At 37.1% G+C, this 15,471-nt stretch overlaps 1 long non-coding RNA gene across 7 annotated transcripts in view; it reads right to left on the reverse strand.

The window, feature by feature from the left end:
* Window positions 1-7,170: 7,170 nt before the first annotated feature.
* LOC144579174 (uncharacterized) overlaps window positions 7,171-15,471 on the reverse strand; it is a 331,105-nt gene continuing 322,804 nt past the window's right edge. For all 7 annotated transcript variants that reach the window (XR_013526129.1, XR_013526126.1, XR_013526124.1 and 4 more), the window contains one exon: window positions 7,171-13,329. This is a non-coding gene — a long non-coding RNA (uncharacterized LOC144579174). The remainder of the gene's footprint in view (window positions 13,330-15,471) is intronic.

Here is a 15,471-nt window from a genome sequence, read left to right on the forward strand (position 1 = left end):
AACAAGGGGCTCTCATGCGAGAGGAGACAGAATTTAAAATGGAAAAAATGACTGATGGAGTAAGGTCCCAGAAAAAATAGGAGTGAATGGAATCAAGGGTACAGATAAATGGATCAGTTCAACAAAAATCTTATACATCTTCCAAGTAATCAGAATAAAGGAGCTAATGCATTAAGATATGGAAAGAAATTTAGTTGGAGAAAGCAGTTGGGACTAGAGGTTGTCAGATAAAATACGAGACACCTGGTTAATTACACATTTCAGATGAACAACGAATATATTTTTAGTATAAGTATCTTCCGAATGTTGCATGGGAAATACTTACATTAAAATATATTTAGTTTATTTGAAATTCAAATTTAACTGGGTTGCTATATTTTTACTTGCTTAATCTGACAATTCTATGTGTTAATATAATTTATCTCTATTTTGACTACCATATTCAGTCACTTTTTCATATGTTTATATAAACTTTTAAATAGAGTTCATTTTTATGACCTATTATACTCAGTAAAGCTGTATAAGAATTTACTTAGAATAAAGATTTGGGGAAGGGATGGACACACGATGAGACAGTCATAGTAAGAAAAGGTATAATATGTACTCAGAATAGAACTGTAAACAGGTGAGAAATTCTGAGTGTCTAAGGCCAAATGTTCATCTTCTTGATTTTAGGAAATTAATCTAAATCTTAGGGGTTGTTTGCATTTTATCTTCCAATAGGTCAACGTCTAACACTGCTCTTCATTCTCATTCTCCACAGTTAACTCTCCCCATTGTTGAAACAAGAATTAGTTTCCTCAGCATCCTTGGTCCCTAAGAAAATGCAGTTCTTTTGGTCCTAACCCCAGGTCCAAGCAGTTCTACTTAATGACTCTCCATAGTATCTCCAGTACTGATTTTAAGGCCTCAGAAGATTCTTCTAAGAACCACTTTCTTCATTGCCTCTTACCACATTGTTTTTCTCTGCCTGGAAAAGTTCCTTTTTAGCTGCTGGTCACTTTAAAATCTTTCTTAGCAACCTACTGTATTCCAGTCAATTAACAATTTCTAGTGTAGCAACTCCTAGGCAACGCTATAATCACGAGTATTACCTCCCACATCCTCATCCATTGCATCACGTATTCTGAAGACCCCAAGCTTCTAAAACCATATCCCTTCATATCTCCACTCCCAGAATCACCACCTGGATATCCGGCACATAGAATAAATATATTCAACATTCACTGGTGACAGACTACAATGTCACCATAGTCAATGATGTCAAACCACATTATAATTCACCAGTTTTGCCATATTTTAAAGTTGTGTTTAACCTCAAAGCAGAAAATATTCAAAAGACAGATTTCAGCAACTATAGAGGCATAATTAAAAGACACACAGAAACTTTCAAATCGCCTCATGGATTGTCACCCTATTGTATGTACTTGTCTTATAATATCCCAATTATAAGTGAAATATCTGGTAAACAGCCCTTGAGGGGTTAAATAAAATTTTTTTAGTGTCCAATTTGATCTAAGACCACCTGATTGAGCTTACTGAAGTGTTCATTTTTATCTTCATGCTTCTGATAATTTTCTATTAATGTTTATGACATTCAACTTCATAACATATAATTGAACTATTTGTGATGCATTCATCTTTTTAGATTAGCAGAAAGTGCTGATTTATCAAAAAGAAAAATTAGACTTGTATTAGCACAGGCTTAAAATATCATAAGAATTTTCAGATCACTTGAATACAGTTATCTGAATCTTTACACCTTTCAAATGAAGACCAAACTCAGAGACACTAAAGAAGACATTTTTAGAATGCATTTTAGATCTCTTACCAGAGATCAGAATTTAATTTCCTCAAGCTGAGAGATTAACAAAATTGTTTTTTAATTGCATGAAATAAATGCCAATTTTAAATATATAAAACATTATCTATAATTTCGTTTAATCATAGCCTTAGAAGATATGGGTGGAAAATGGCATAAAGTGGAATAAGGTTCTCAAATTCTGCATCTGCCTTTCAGAGAATAGTGGTATTTCTCCAGTTACACTTAGGTACTCTGCCACTGACAGCATTTTCCCAACTTGCAGGAAACAAGCATGTGGGGAAAAAATTGATGTTTTCAATTTCAAGTTATTTTGTGTGTGTGTGTGTGTATGTGTGTTTCTGACATCAGCTTATGTTCATATGTTCTAGAATGTAACATAGATTATTTGACTGACATGAAATTTTATTTGCATTTAAGTAAAGCAAGTTATCAGGGCATTTTATGTTTCTTTTTAAATAACTTCAAGAGTTCTTTGCTCTCTACAGTCTGAGCACTTGCAAGAAAACTGCAAAGGGCATAGTCAGGATGCAAGGACCTAGGTGTTACTCCCAGATTAATCATTATTTCATTATGTACTCTTAAGCAAGTTCATTTATTTCTCTGGACCGTAATCTCTTCAAATATAAAGTAAGGACTTGCATTCGATCAGTATATTTTAAACATTTTTTAAACTTTAAAATAGGTACTGCAAAACAAATTATCTCCAAGGAATATAAACAAATAAGATAAAAACAAATCATCTTTAGTTTTGGTTAAATAGTACGGGTAGAAGGGGAGAACCCCAAATCACCCCCTAACTTTATCTAACAATGCTCAACATCTACCCCCAGAAAACACCATATAACATTTATTATTATATATTTTTATTCTTATTTTAACCATAGGGGTAAATAAGCTCTAAAATCGTCTCCAGATTTACCAGGAAATTATTTCACTAATTGCAAATATACTACAGTAAAGTTACTACATGACAGTCTAAGTTCATACAAACTCAATAATATTGGCTTCAAGACTCAATGTTAGAGGTAACATAAAGCCCTGGAGATCATCTACAAGCACAAGACCTGATCACCACTATAGGAAAGGAAAAACTCTGATCATTAGGGGCTACAGAGTAAATGAACCCAAAGTTTCCACAAAGGAAAGGCTCTGTCAAGGAAACATCATAAGAAAAAGCAGGCTCACCCCTAGTACTTACAGGGACCAGGCAAGAATAGAAATGCAGGCCCATATATTACATGTCTGAATATTTAAGAGTTAGAAATTAACATTTTAAGTCAAAATTATTAAAAACCGCTATCTTTTTCCTTACTAGTGGGAATTTTCTCTGCAAGTGCTGAAAATGGCAGTCATTTTTAATATCGCCCATATCAACGGTGGTCAGTGACTGTAATCTTCTGCCTATAGCCTCTCCAACCCTCATTCCCAAAAATTTTTCTACATTTATGAAGGTCATACTCATAATAAACCCTTTCATTCCCATATTCCTGATGAAACAAACTGATATGCTTCTTCATATGGAAAGTTTCTAGGGATAATAGTCTCAACAATAAGAATCTGGAATTGGTTCTCTGATTGATTAAATTTAAAGAGAGTAATGACTAGCCGGGCATGGTGACTCATGCCTATATTCACAGCACTTTGGGAGGCCAAGGCGAGTGGATCACCTGAGGTTAGGCATTCAAGACCAGTCTGACCAACACGGTGAAACCCCATCTCTATGAAAATTCAAAACAATTAGTTGGGCATGATGGCAGGTTCCTGTAATGCCAGATACTCAGGAGGCTGAGGCCAGAGAATCACTTAAACCTGGGAGGCGGAGGTTGCAGTGAGCCAAGATGGCGCAATGCACTCCAGCCTGGGCAACAGAGTGAGACTCCACCTCAAAAATAAAAAATAAAGAGAGAGTAATGACCTTGCAATGATTACGTAAGGTCAAAAAATTAAAAGGCCTCACAAAATCCCTCAGAATACATTCACATAAATGTATATAAAAGCAAAGTAAACTGAAGATGAGAAGAAAGCCAGCACAAGACAATTCAGAGGTCCCAGAGACTTTCAGGCACACAGCTCCCCAGGTTCCTTCCTCAACTGCATAGTAGGGGCTTATAAGCCATCAAGATATGTGTGAGGATTCTTAGCTTCAGGAGAGCTCAGGCAAAGGCTTCCAGTGAGGTCTTCTATGCTCCACTCACCACATAGCCAAAACCAGCCTGTGTAACTGGTTAAATCAGGTATAACTAATTTACACACCCTTAACAATGTAACAAAGTTGGTTCTGGCTTCCATCAAGAAAATTTTGAAATTTTAACAGCACTTTCAACATTACTACCCTGGCTATCATTATCTTGCTTAGGTATCAATACAAGACTTCCAGATTTCCCAGAGATAAGAATAGATGTGTCCCAGTGCAGCTTAAGATAACTCTATCCTATAAAGACCCCATTGGCACTCACAGTCCATGACAAGGAGTGGCAAAACCCAAAGGAAAACTACATTGCCAGAGGGACCATAGAGATTATGGCCACCCACAAGGATTTTCAAGACAGGGCAATGATTTCTTTCACATACCCGTTCAACTCACCTATTCAGACAATGCAGAAGCCAGATGAATCTTGGAGAATTACAGGCCATAAATTAAAGGGTGACTCCAATAACAGCTTCTACTCCAGAAAATCAACAAAACCTCTAGGACCTGATATGCAACTGCTGATCTGTGAATTATCTTCCTCCCTCTTCTCCCTCTTGCTTTCCATCTCTATCTCTATATTTCTCCTCTTTTTTTAACAAAAGAAGGGGCAGCAAAACACCTCTTCTCCCTTCTTTCAGGAATATATTAACTTTCCAGACTACTGTTTTAATCCAGGATATAAGGATTGTAATAATCTGGCCATTCCACTGACCATGACAACAGCCCACTACATTAAATGTTGATTGCCTTGGTGAGCAGAAAGCAACAAATACTCTAGATCAGTATTAGGCATATCTGCATACTGGTGGGAATTTAAAAGTTATCTGTGACTAATTTACAATGAATTAACTACTAAAATTCAGACTAAGCATTTAGAAATTTTTTAGCAATTTGATAGCATAATTTTATGTCTGTTAAAATTTTCATATTTTAAAATTTAAACATATTTTGTATATCTTCATAATTTTATTTTTTACTCATTTTTACTGTGTTTTACAAAAGTGGCAGTTGGAATGGATTGAAAATTTTAAAAGTTTTGAAAAACTATATACCACAGATAATTTGAAAATATTACCCAAAGTAAAGCTCTACAAACTACCCCAATTTTGCAGAGCTCATTAGCTGAGAATGATTTTTACATTTTTTTAGAGTTGGAAGAAGGAGGGGAGGAAAAGGAGAAGGAGAAAGAGGGGGAACAAGAGGAGGAGAAAGGTGAAAAAGAGGAGACAAAGATTGTATGTGATCTATAAAGCCTAAAATACTTACTAACTGGCCCTTTACGGAAAAATTTATCCAAACCCTTCCCTAGACAATTTGATTACACACATGGATGACAAAGCATGTAAAAGAAACCCCTCAATAATTCAGGATTCTGTAGAGCTTCGGTAAAGTTTCCATACTTTTAGTGGTCTAGGCATGACAATGTATCAGCTCAGAGGTGAAGAGACAGCTGGTACATCTGGTACCCACACCACCAAGAAAGAAGCACAATGCCTATGGGACCTCTTTCAATTTTGAAGCCAACATATGTCAGAGTTGGGCATGAAGGCTCTGGGATACATTTATCAAGTCACTTGTAAGATTTCTAGTTTTTTTATGCAGAGTAAGGAAAGAAAAGACTCTGTGACAGGTCCACATTGCTCTGCAAGCTGCTCAGCCATTTGTGCCATATGACACAGTGCTCCAGTACAAGAGATATCTGATAGAGATGTGTATGAGCCTTTGGCAAGACCCTAAAGATAAATCACCATGCAGACCCCTGGGATTCTAGAGTAAATCATATGCTTTTCTGCAGAAACCCATTCTCCTTTTGAATTACAGCTTCTGCTTTACACTGGGCTCGGAACACATGGCATATGCCTCAGAGTTACTATGTAACCTGACTGCTCATCATAAGTTGAGCACTCTCTGAACTACCTAGCGATAAAGATTGATGTGGGTGACAGCAATCAATTAGCAAGCAGAAGTGCTGTATTTGAGACTGCATCCTGAAGATACCTCAGTTGCATGAGCAAGTGATTTAAACTCCTGTGTTGCCTACTCCTACTGCAATCTCTTCTTCCTCAATTCACATTATGGCCTCAGGGAATCTTCCCTTTACTGGAAGGAAAAAAAACAGTTGTGCATAGTTTATAAGTGGTTCTAGAAGGTAATGTAAAACCACTCAAATGGATGGTGGCGAGAGTCCTGAAGGGGAACAGTTTAAGGGATATCCTTCTTGTAGGTAGACGTTTGAGCAGTTATCTGCTTTGTCAGAAAGAAGTGGGAAGATGAGTGATGAATCTACACTTACTTGTGAGCAGTTGCTAACAACTTAGCTGAATGGCTGGGGATTTTTGAAAAGCAACATTCAAAAATTGGAAAAACTGGTCAAGAGCAAGGATGTGGATAAATCAGAATGAGCACAAAATGTGAGAGATATTTGTGTCTCATGTAACTATAGCAGGGTAAACACAGCAGAGCAGGCTCTCCTCAATGAAGTAGACAAAATATTCTATTCTATGTGTATCAACCATGGCCAGAGTTGTGGTGAGTAACTGTAGACTCGGAAATATGCATTTTCATTCACCATGGCTGATAGGGCTACAACCATTGCTGAGAGAGCAACTTGTTAGCAACATAGGCACCAATTCTGAGTTCCCAGTAAGCAAACTATGACTACCTGATATACTTGAAAAGGGCAGGGGTCCCCAATTCCCAGGCCACAGACCAGTATTGGGTCACTGGTCTGCATAGCAGGAGTTAAGTGGCAACTGGGCAATTTTTAATCTGAGCTCTGCCTCCTGTCAAATCAGCAATGGCATTAGATTCTCATAGAAGCAGGAACCCTATTGTGAACTGCGCATGTGAGGGAACTAGACTGTGTGCTTCTAATGAGAATCTTATGTCTCAGCAGTTGTATCCAGAAACCATCCCTTACCCTGCCCCATAAGTCCACGGAAAAACTGTTTTCCACAAAACCCATCCTTGGTCCCAGAGAGGTTGAGGACCACTGGCTTAGGGCAAAAAGATTATGCACTGGGTAATGGAAGAGGGCATCCATAATCTTTTTGCCCTAAGCCTGTGGTCCCCAAACTTTCTGGCACCAAGGACCAGTTTCTTGGAAGACAATTTGGTATTTTCATACTATAAATACCAACTATGGCCACGTGACAAATTGCTAGTTTAAAAAAAGCCAGTAATTTTCTTTATACTTTGATATGTACATATTTGCATAAATTAATCTCCACCTCCGTCCTCACACCACCAAGTACAAAATATGCTCAGAATAGTCAAACTCTATGTTTTAATATTTAAATCATGAACTGAGATGAATAAAGTGACATATGAGCTTTGGCACCTTCCCTTTTGGGAAAAAGAATGTGCATACTTTAATTAAGGTTAATTGCATAATATTAGTTGGAAACAAAGTGTTGTCTTTGTCTTTATTCCAAAATTAAATATAGGGAGAAGTGCTTGCACGGTTGCTGAGTTGACAAAGGGGTGCACTGTGTTCAATTCTCTGCTGTCAACTCACCATCACCCCTTCTCTCTTTTTCCTCTTGCAGAGTAGTCAAGAACTACATTTTTCAGGATCCCCAATTTTGAATGGTTCTGAATTAGAGTTTTTCAATCAGAAAAATTCTTGCAGTACTTTGCAGGCAGAATGGAGGAGAGATCATTATTCTTAGGAGTTCATAGTGTCCAGATTTATGGGCAGATGAGAATGTACTGTGGCTTCTCAGGCAATTCAGATGCACTCACATTTCTGTGGTAGCCTGACAGTTGGTAGGAAGTTTCCCAGAGATACTGATATTGCAGAAGTTTCCTAACAACCTTTTAGAAATCATCGCTTTAATGCTTCAGGGTAACTATTAGTGACCATTTCCTTGACCCTCCAATTGAAGATTTTCCAATGTTCGCTCTCTTAGTTCTCCATATTGTGTTAACCCTAATTCCTTTAATAAATATCCTTTATTTGTAATACCTAAAGTGGTCCTAACCTAACCTAGACACAAATTATTTGCCTTTTTTAAAGTCTATGTGCTTTTGCCACTCAGATCCTCTCTCATTTCAAAGCACTATCCATCTGTGACACTGGCAACAGCACGGCTCACAAACTTTGATGGCATTTGGATATTATTGCCTTTTGTTTTGAAAATACAGGGCAAGATGTAGAGAAGTGCTTTCTCTGAGGTCTGAATAGTGTTAGTCATGAGAATTAACATTCGTGGTTTCAGATTATACTGTGCCAATGCTAAGTTCTGGATCCCAAGTGACAGAAGTAAACATAGGTTCTTTATATGCAACAGAAATAAAAGTTGCATATATGTATCATGTCGAACACGTTTTGAAACACACATAGTGAAATAGTGAAGTCAAGCTACTTAATGGATGAATTACTTCGCATACTTATCTTTTATAGTGAGAACACAAAATCTACTCTTAGTCATTCTCAAGAATATAACATGTTATTAGGTGTGGTCACCATGCTGTATAATAGGTATCTTGGAATTCTTCCTCCTATCTAACTGAAATTTTTGTATCTTTTGACAAATATCACTTCAAGCTTCCCAACCCACAGTTCCTAGTAACCACCATTCCATTCTCTATTTCTATGAGATCAACCTTTTTAGACTCCAAGATAAGTGAGATCATACAGTAGTTGTCTTTCTGTGCCTGGCTTATTTCACTTAATGTGATGTTTTTCCAGGTTTATCCATATTGTTGAAAATAACAGGATTTCCTTCTTTTTTAAGGCTGAATAGTATTCCATTGTGTATGTATATCATATTTTCTTCATCCATTCATTCATTGATGGGCTCGTTGATAGACTGAGTCCATATCTTGGTGATTGTGAATAATACTGCAATGAACACAGGAGTACACATATATCTTTGACACACTTATGTCATATCTTTTGGATACATACCCAGTAGTGGAATTCCCAGATCATACGGTAGTTCCATTGTTAATATTTTTAGGACTCTCAATACCATTTTCCATAATGACTCTACTAATTTGCATTTCCATCAACAGAATCCAAGTGCTCTCCACATCCTCTCCAACACTTTTTCACCATTCTCGCAATAGTCAGTCTAACAGGCACAAGGTAATATCACATTGTTTAACAAATGTAATCTCTGTGCTTCTGTGTGACATGAGGCCCCATAAAGTGCAGGACCTAGAACAGGGGTCTGTCTTGCCTCAGTCTAAAGGCAATTCTAAAAGTAAGACTCACCTGGCCAGGAAGACTATGAAGGGAACTTTCAGAGTTGCCCTATCTTCCAATCTGTAGGTTATCATCATTTTAGAAGCTGTCACAGTCAGAAACTGAAATGTATTGCTTATATAGTTATGTAAAGCCATGAAATGGATGTGGTGATTCATTTACGTTGTACCATAAACAAAGTAACCAACATGAAATTAGTCACAAGAGCAGTAAGTCACAATCTCCCTGTATTCCTCACATCAAAGGTTCCAGAGGAACCGGCCATGGGCCCTCAGGATGATTCACTGAAGGTAAAAAATCCCACAAATTGTTTTAAGCCTTTTAGAAGTATATGTCAGAAATGCTTCAATAAATATACTTAAAGTAGCCAATGAGAAACCAACCAAACTACTCATATGTGGCACTGTATTTGTTGGACACTTTATACTGTACCAGTATTATCTAAACCCATACAGAAGACATCAATGTCTATCCCAGCAGTAAAGAAGATTTGGGGTTCCTTTTAATTCTAAAATAAAAGGGATAGAAAACATGTTGAGAGATTTTCAAGTGCATCAAGATTAGTCTTAAATTGCTCCAAGGACAACAGAATCCAAACTCTTTAGATTCTAGAGAAGGGATATCCCTTTCTTCTCTGCTACCATTCTACTGTTGAGTACCATTTGAATTCTTAGATGTGACTCTAACCTAAATCATTTCTGTTGCTATTTTCTGCCCTTTGTGCCACAGTAGACAAGGATAGTTTGCATCCTCTTTGTCAATGAATACTTTGAGATTGACTTATTTATATATACAGTTGTCCCTTTGTATCCCCTGGGAATTGATTCCAGTACCCCTAAGGATACCAAAACTCACAGATGTTAGATCCCTGTATAAAATGGCATAGCATTTGCATAAAACCTACACACATTTTCCTGTACTCTTTAAATCACCTCTAAATTACTTATAACACCTAATACAATTTAAATGTTATATAGTCATTATACTTTATTAATGTATTGTTATAGTTTACCATTCATTTTTTTTTCCAAGTATTTTCAATCTTGATTAAATCTACAGATTCAGAATCCACAGATATAGAAGGACAGACTGCATGTGTAACATATATGTGACCTTGAAGCCTAGATTCTCTCATTCAATAATTTATAAGTTCTTTCTATGACATTGTTACTGAGATAGGCATTGTAAAAATAAACAGTAGAGCTCAAATCTAAATTGTAAGCCTAAACAATGTCATATTTTACCTCTTTAGTCTTTGAGTATACAGAAATTGCAAAGTAACATTGTGCCCTGGCTTTCTACTTTCTGATTGAATCCCTTATGGAAATAAAGTGTCAATGTTATCTTTTACCTCTTGGACAATAAGAGTTAATGATGAAATTAAAAATGAGGTAATAATGAAATAATGTCATCTTTTACCTCATTAGCCTTTTACAGTTTACAAACTGGTTTTATCTTTTTAAAATAATATTCAGACTTTATAAAAACCTTCTAATATTTTTTAGGATTACTCTATCAGCAACATAACCTGAGATGCAACAAAGAGGTGATGGATGGTTCATGGATGTTAGTTCTTCATCCAAGATTCCTTCTATACTGGTTTTATGAAAAAATACTATCAGTGAAAGCCTTTTGTTAAATGAAAACTGAACCAATAGCTTAAGATATTTAAAACCGAACTCCAGGCGGCATTGCTACAGTTAGTCAAATAAGGCATCAACCTCACCACCCAACTTATTTGTCATGCATGTTATTTTTAAAATATAAGACATTCCAAAATGTAGACAATATTGTAAGTTTTCCAAATATTTAATGGGAAAAGGAAAGCGAGGGTACAGATTGTATATCATGACTGAGTAAAAATGTTATTAGACAATTACTCCAAGTGTTTTGATGGCCACTCAGCCAATCAGTGGTCCTTTCTCTCACAGGTCTACCATTCCAACTCACTTTCTATCAGTTTCCTCTGTGTAGACGCAGCACTATGCATATGGCCTGCTCTAAAATCTACACTGCCCACAGGTGTTCCTTGCTATTCCATGCAATTCTCTTGACAGATATAGTCCAGTTCCAATTTTGACCCAGGTGCCTTAATTTGATTATTTGGTTGTGACAAAAAATAGTTTCAAATTCCCTTATACAAAAATAGGAGTTACGACCACTTTATTCCCATAAGAGACTCTATCAGAAGTAGAAAGCCAGGTCATAATGTTACTTTGAAATTTCTCCACACTTACATTCAGTAACTGCTGCATTGCTATTACCCTCTGCAGAACAGTTTTCTCTGCTTTTCCCAGCAGAATTCAGATGTCCTGTGGGAGCCAAAGTACAACTTTCATTTTAAGCACCCACCAGAGACTAACAACAATTTCTATATCCTGTGAGAGAAAATGTGGTTGATTCAGTATGCGCCAGCCAGGTCAGATGTCCAGTATACCATGGCCAAAGCCACATAACCCATTTCCTACCTAGCAGAGGTGATATGAATACAGTATCCAAAAGGGGCTTTGAATGCAGTGGTAAATTGGCTGAACATACACGTCTCCACTTAAAGCCTATACTTCTGAATTCAACAAAAGATCAGTATTTATCTGTTAAGTTATTTAGCCCTCCAGTCCTCAATATAACATTCCGCTCTGCAGAGGAATCCATGGAGAAGAAACAGAGACCCCAAAATGTAGTCTTTCCAAAGACAATCTGTCTCATAGAGAATAAAGCACATATACAAGTATGATAGACTATAGTGTTTCTGTAATGATGATCTGTTAGTATATTCCTGTGACTCCATAAAGTTCTTTATGACCGTTTTTAAATATTGTCTCTGTGTTTTGTTGAGAATCTAAAAATAAAATTCTATTCTGGATTATCTAGGTAAATACTTCACAACCTTGTTTTGCCACCAAGTTCCATTGCTTAAGTCGGATTAGTGTTTATGGTTGTAACATATGAAATGATCATCTACAGTAACCACTTTTGCCTTGAGCTATTTAATGAAGTACTTCTTTTTTTTTTTTTTTTTTTTTTTTTGAGACAGAGTTTCGCTCTTGTTATCCAGGCTGGAGTGCAATGGCGCGATCTCAGGTCACCACAACCTCCGTCTCCTGGGTTCAGGCAATTCTCCTGCCTCAGCCTCCTGAGTAGCTGGGATTACAGGCACATGCCACCGTGCCCAGCTAATTTTTTTTTTTTTTTGTATTTTTAGTAGAGACGGGGTTTCACCATGTTGACCCGGATGGTCTCCATCTCTTGACCTCGTGATCCACCCGCCTCGGCCTCCCAAAGTGCTGGGGTTACCGGTGTGAGCCACCGCGCCCGGCCCTCAAGTACTTCTTACACTGGAATCCACAGATACATTTTAGATGTGGGTGCGTTGAGGGTTTTCAAGTTCGAGAAGTACTGATATGAGGAGAAAATTAGTAACATGCTATTATTTATTGAACTGCTTCAATCAGCTATATGTTTTTATAAAGCTTTTTTAAAATCCCACACTTAATTCTAAAAACAATCATGTGAAGTTGGTATTATTATCCTCACTGTGTAGATGAAGAAACTGAAGGCTAGATAAACTAAGTCATTTGCTCTAAAGTCACAGAGCTGGCCAAGTTGGAGCCATGATGATAATCCAAGTACATCTCATGCTATCTCATCTATACCCTTTTCTCTTGTCACGTCAACTTTGCAAAAAAGGTGTTAATGCACTATGCCCTATACTTTTATTTATGGCATCTAGGTAGTTAGGGGGTAATTCCGGCCAAATCAGAACAGCTGAAAAGCATAAGATGCATATAGAGAACAGGAAAACAAAGATTTTTTTTTTTCTGAGGAGGAGTCTTGCTCTGTCACCCAGGTTGGAAGGCAATGGCATGATCTCTGCTCACTGCACCCTCCGCCTCCCAGGCTCAAGCGATTCTTCTGCCTCAGCCTCCTGAGTAGCTAGGATTATAGACGTGCACTACCATGCCAAGATAATTTTTTTTATCTTTAGTAGAGAAGAGGTCTCACCTTGTTGGCCAGGCTGGTCTTGAACTCCTGGCCTCAAGTGATTCACATGCCTCAGCCTCCCAAAGTGTTAGGATTATAGATGTGAGCCAATGTGCCCAGCTAAGAACAAAGATTATTTTAAATCTGGTAAACATAGTGGACATGAAAGTAGGGTTGTCGGATTTAGCAAATAAATATATAGGACACCCAGTTAAATTTCAGATAAATAATAAATATTTTTTCCTCTGAATATTTCCCACATATTTGAGATATATTTATACTAAAAAGTTACACATTTGTTATATAAAATTCAAATTAACTATATTTTCTATATTTTACCTGGCAACCTTCCATGAAAGGAAGTGCAGGAACATTTCCTTTTATTGTGCTTTACTTTACTGCACTTCTAATATTGGTTTTTTGTTTTGTTTTAAAAATTAAGGGTTTGTGCCAACCTTGTATTGAGAAAGTCTTTCTGCACCATTTTTTCAGCAGCATATGTTCACTTTGCATCTCTGCATCACATTTTGCTCATTCTTGCAATATTTTAAACTTTTTCATTGTTTTATATCCTTTATGCCACTCTGTGATCAATGATTTTTAATGTTGCTATTATAATTGGTTTGGGGTGATACAAACCATGGCCTAATGAGATGGTAAATGTAATAAATGTTGTGTGTATTCTGACTGCTCCATCAACAGGCTACTCTCCCACTTCTCTTTCTCTCCTTGGAACTCCCTATTCCCTGAGTCATAAAAATATTTAAATTAGGCCAATTAATAAATCTACAATGGCCTCTAAGTTCTCAAGCAAAACGAAGACTCACATGTCTCTCACTTTAAATCAAAAGCTAGAAATAATTAATCTTAGTGAGGAAGGCATTTCCAAATCCTCAATAGGCCCAAAGGTTGGCCTTTTGTGCCAAACAGCCAAGTTGTGAATGTAAAGGAAAAGTTCTTGAAGGAAATTAAAAGTGCTATTCCAATGAATATACAAATGATAAGAAAGTAAAACAGCCTTATTGCTGATATGAAAGAAGTTTTAGTGGTCTGTGAGGATTAAAGTCTGATGTTTTTATATTGCCCAAATTCCTTTCTGGGGTTATATTTAACCTTATATATCATAACTTACTTTCCAACCTGACTCTGGTGTAACATCACAAGACAGGGATGAAAATCAAAATATTTCACCCCAATACATGCTTATTTGCCTTAATTTGAAATGGCCCTACAAAGCTGTTTTGTGTGGGGTAAAATCTGCATCTGTAAAGAATCTCTACTAATATAGCTATATCTTTTTCTTCCAGACCCTCCTAATCCTAAAGAGAATAAGACCGGAATAGGAAACATTTGTCATCTGTTGTCTCTAAGGTCAGCCATTATAAGACTTCAAAAGAACTTGGGTCTCTAAATCTTTTATCTTAACCTGAGCATTCCCTTTCTATGGACCCCAGGTCTTTAGATAAACTCAACCAACTGTCAACGAGAAAATGTTTAAATCTACCTATAGCCTGGAAGCACCCCCATCCCGCCCCACTTTGAGTTGCCCTGCCTTTCTGGACCAAACCAATGTGTTTCTTAAATGTATTTGATTGCTGTATCATGTCTCTCTAAAATGTATAAAACCAAGCTGCACCCTGATCACCTTGGGCACATGTTCTCAGGACCTCCTGAGGTCTGTGTCACAGGCCATGGTCACTTGCCATCTGGATAGAAGTTCAAACCATCCACAACATTCCCTTAAGCCAAAGCCTAATCAAAAGCAAAATCCTAACTCTTCAGTTCTCTGAAGACTGAGAGAGGTGAGAAAGCTGCAGAAGAAAAGTCTGAGTAGCAGAGGCTGGTTTGTGAGATTTATGAAAAGAAGCCCTGTTCATAACATAAAAATGCAAGATGAGGCAGGCAGGTGCAGATGTAGAAGCTATGGCAAGTTATCCAGCTCTAGCTAAGATCACTGGGGAAGGTGGCTACACTAAACAACGGATTTTTCATGTGACGTAAACCACCTTAAAATGGAAGAATATGTCATCTATGACTTTGACAGCTAGAGAGGAAAACTCAATGCCTGCCTTCAAACTTCAAAGGATAGGCTGACTCTCTTCTTAGCAAGGATTAATGCAGCTAGCAACTTTAAGTTGAAGCAGCAGGGTTTGAGAGAATGGACTCCAATTATCAAAGAAGTTATTCTGTGGGTAAAATGCTATCACACAGCATCATACACTATAGTGAAATCTTTTGTGAAAGGAAAAGTCAATTGATGTG

The sequence above is a fragment of the Callithrix jacchus genome, chromosome 14, assembly GCF_049354715.1.
Source record: "Callithrix jacchus isolate 240 chromosome 14, calJac240_pri, whole genome shotgun sequence".
NCBI lineage: Eukaryota > Metazoa > Chordata > Mammalia > Primates > Cebidae > Callithrix > Callithrix jacchus.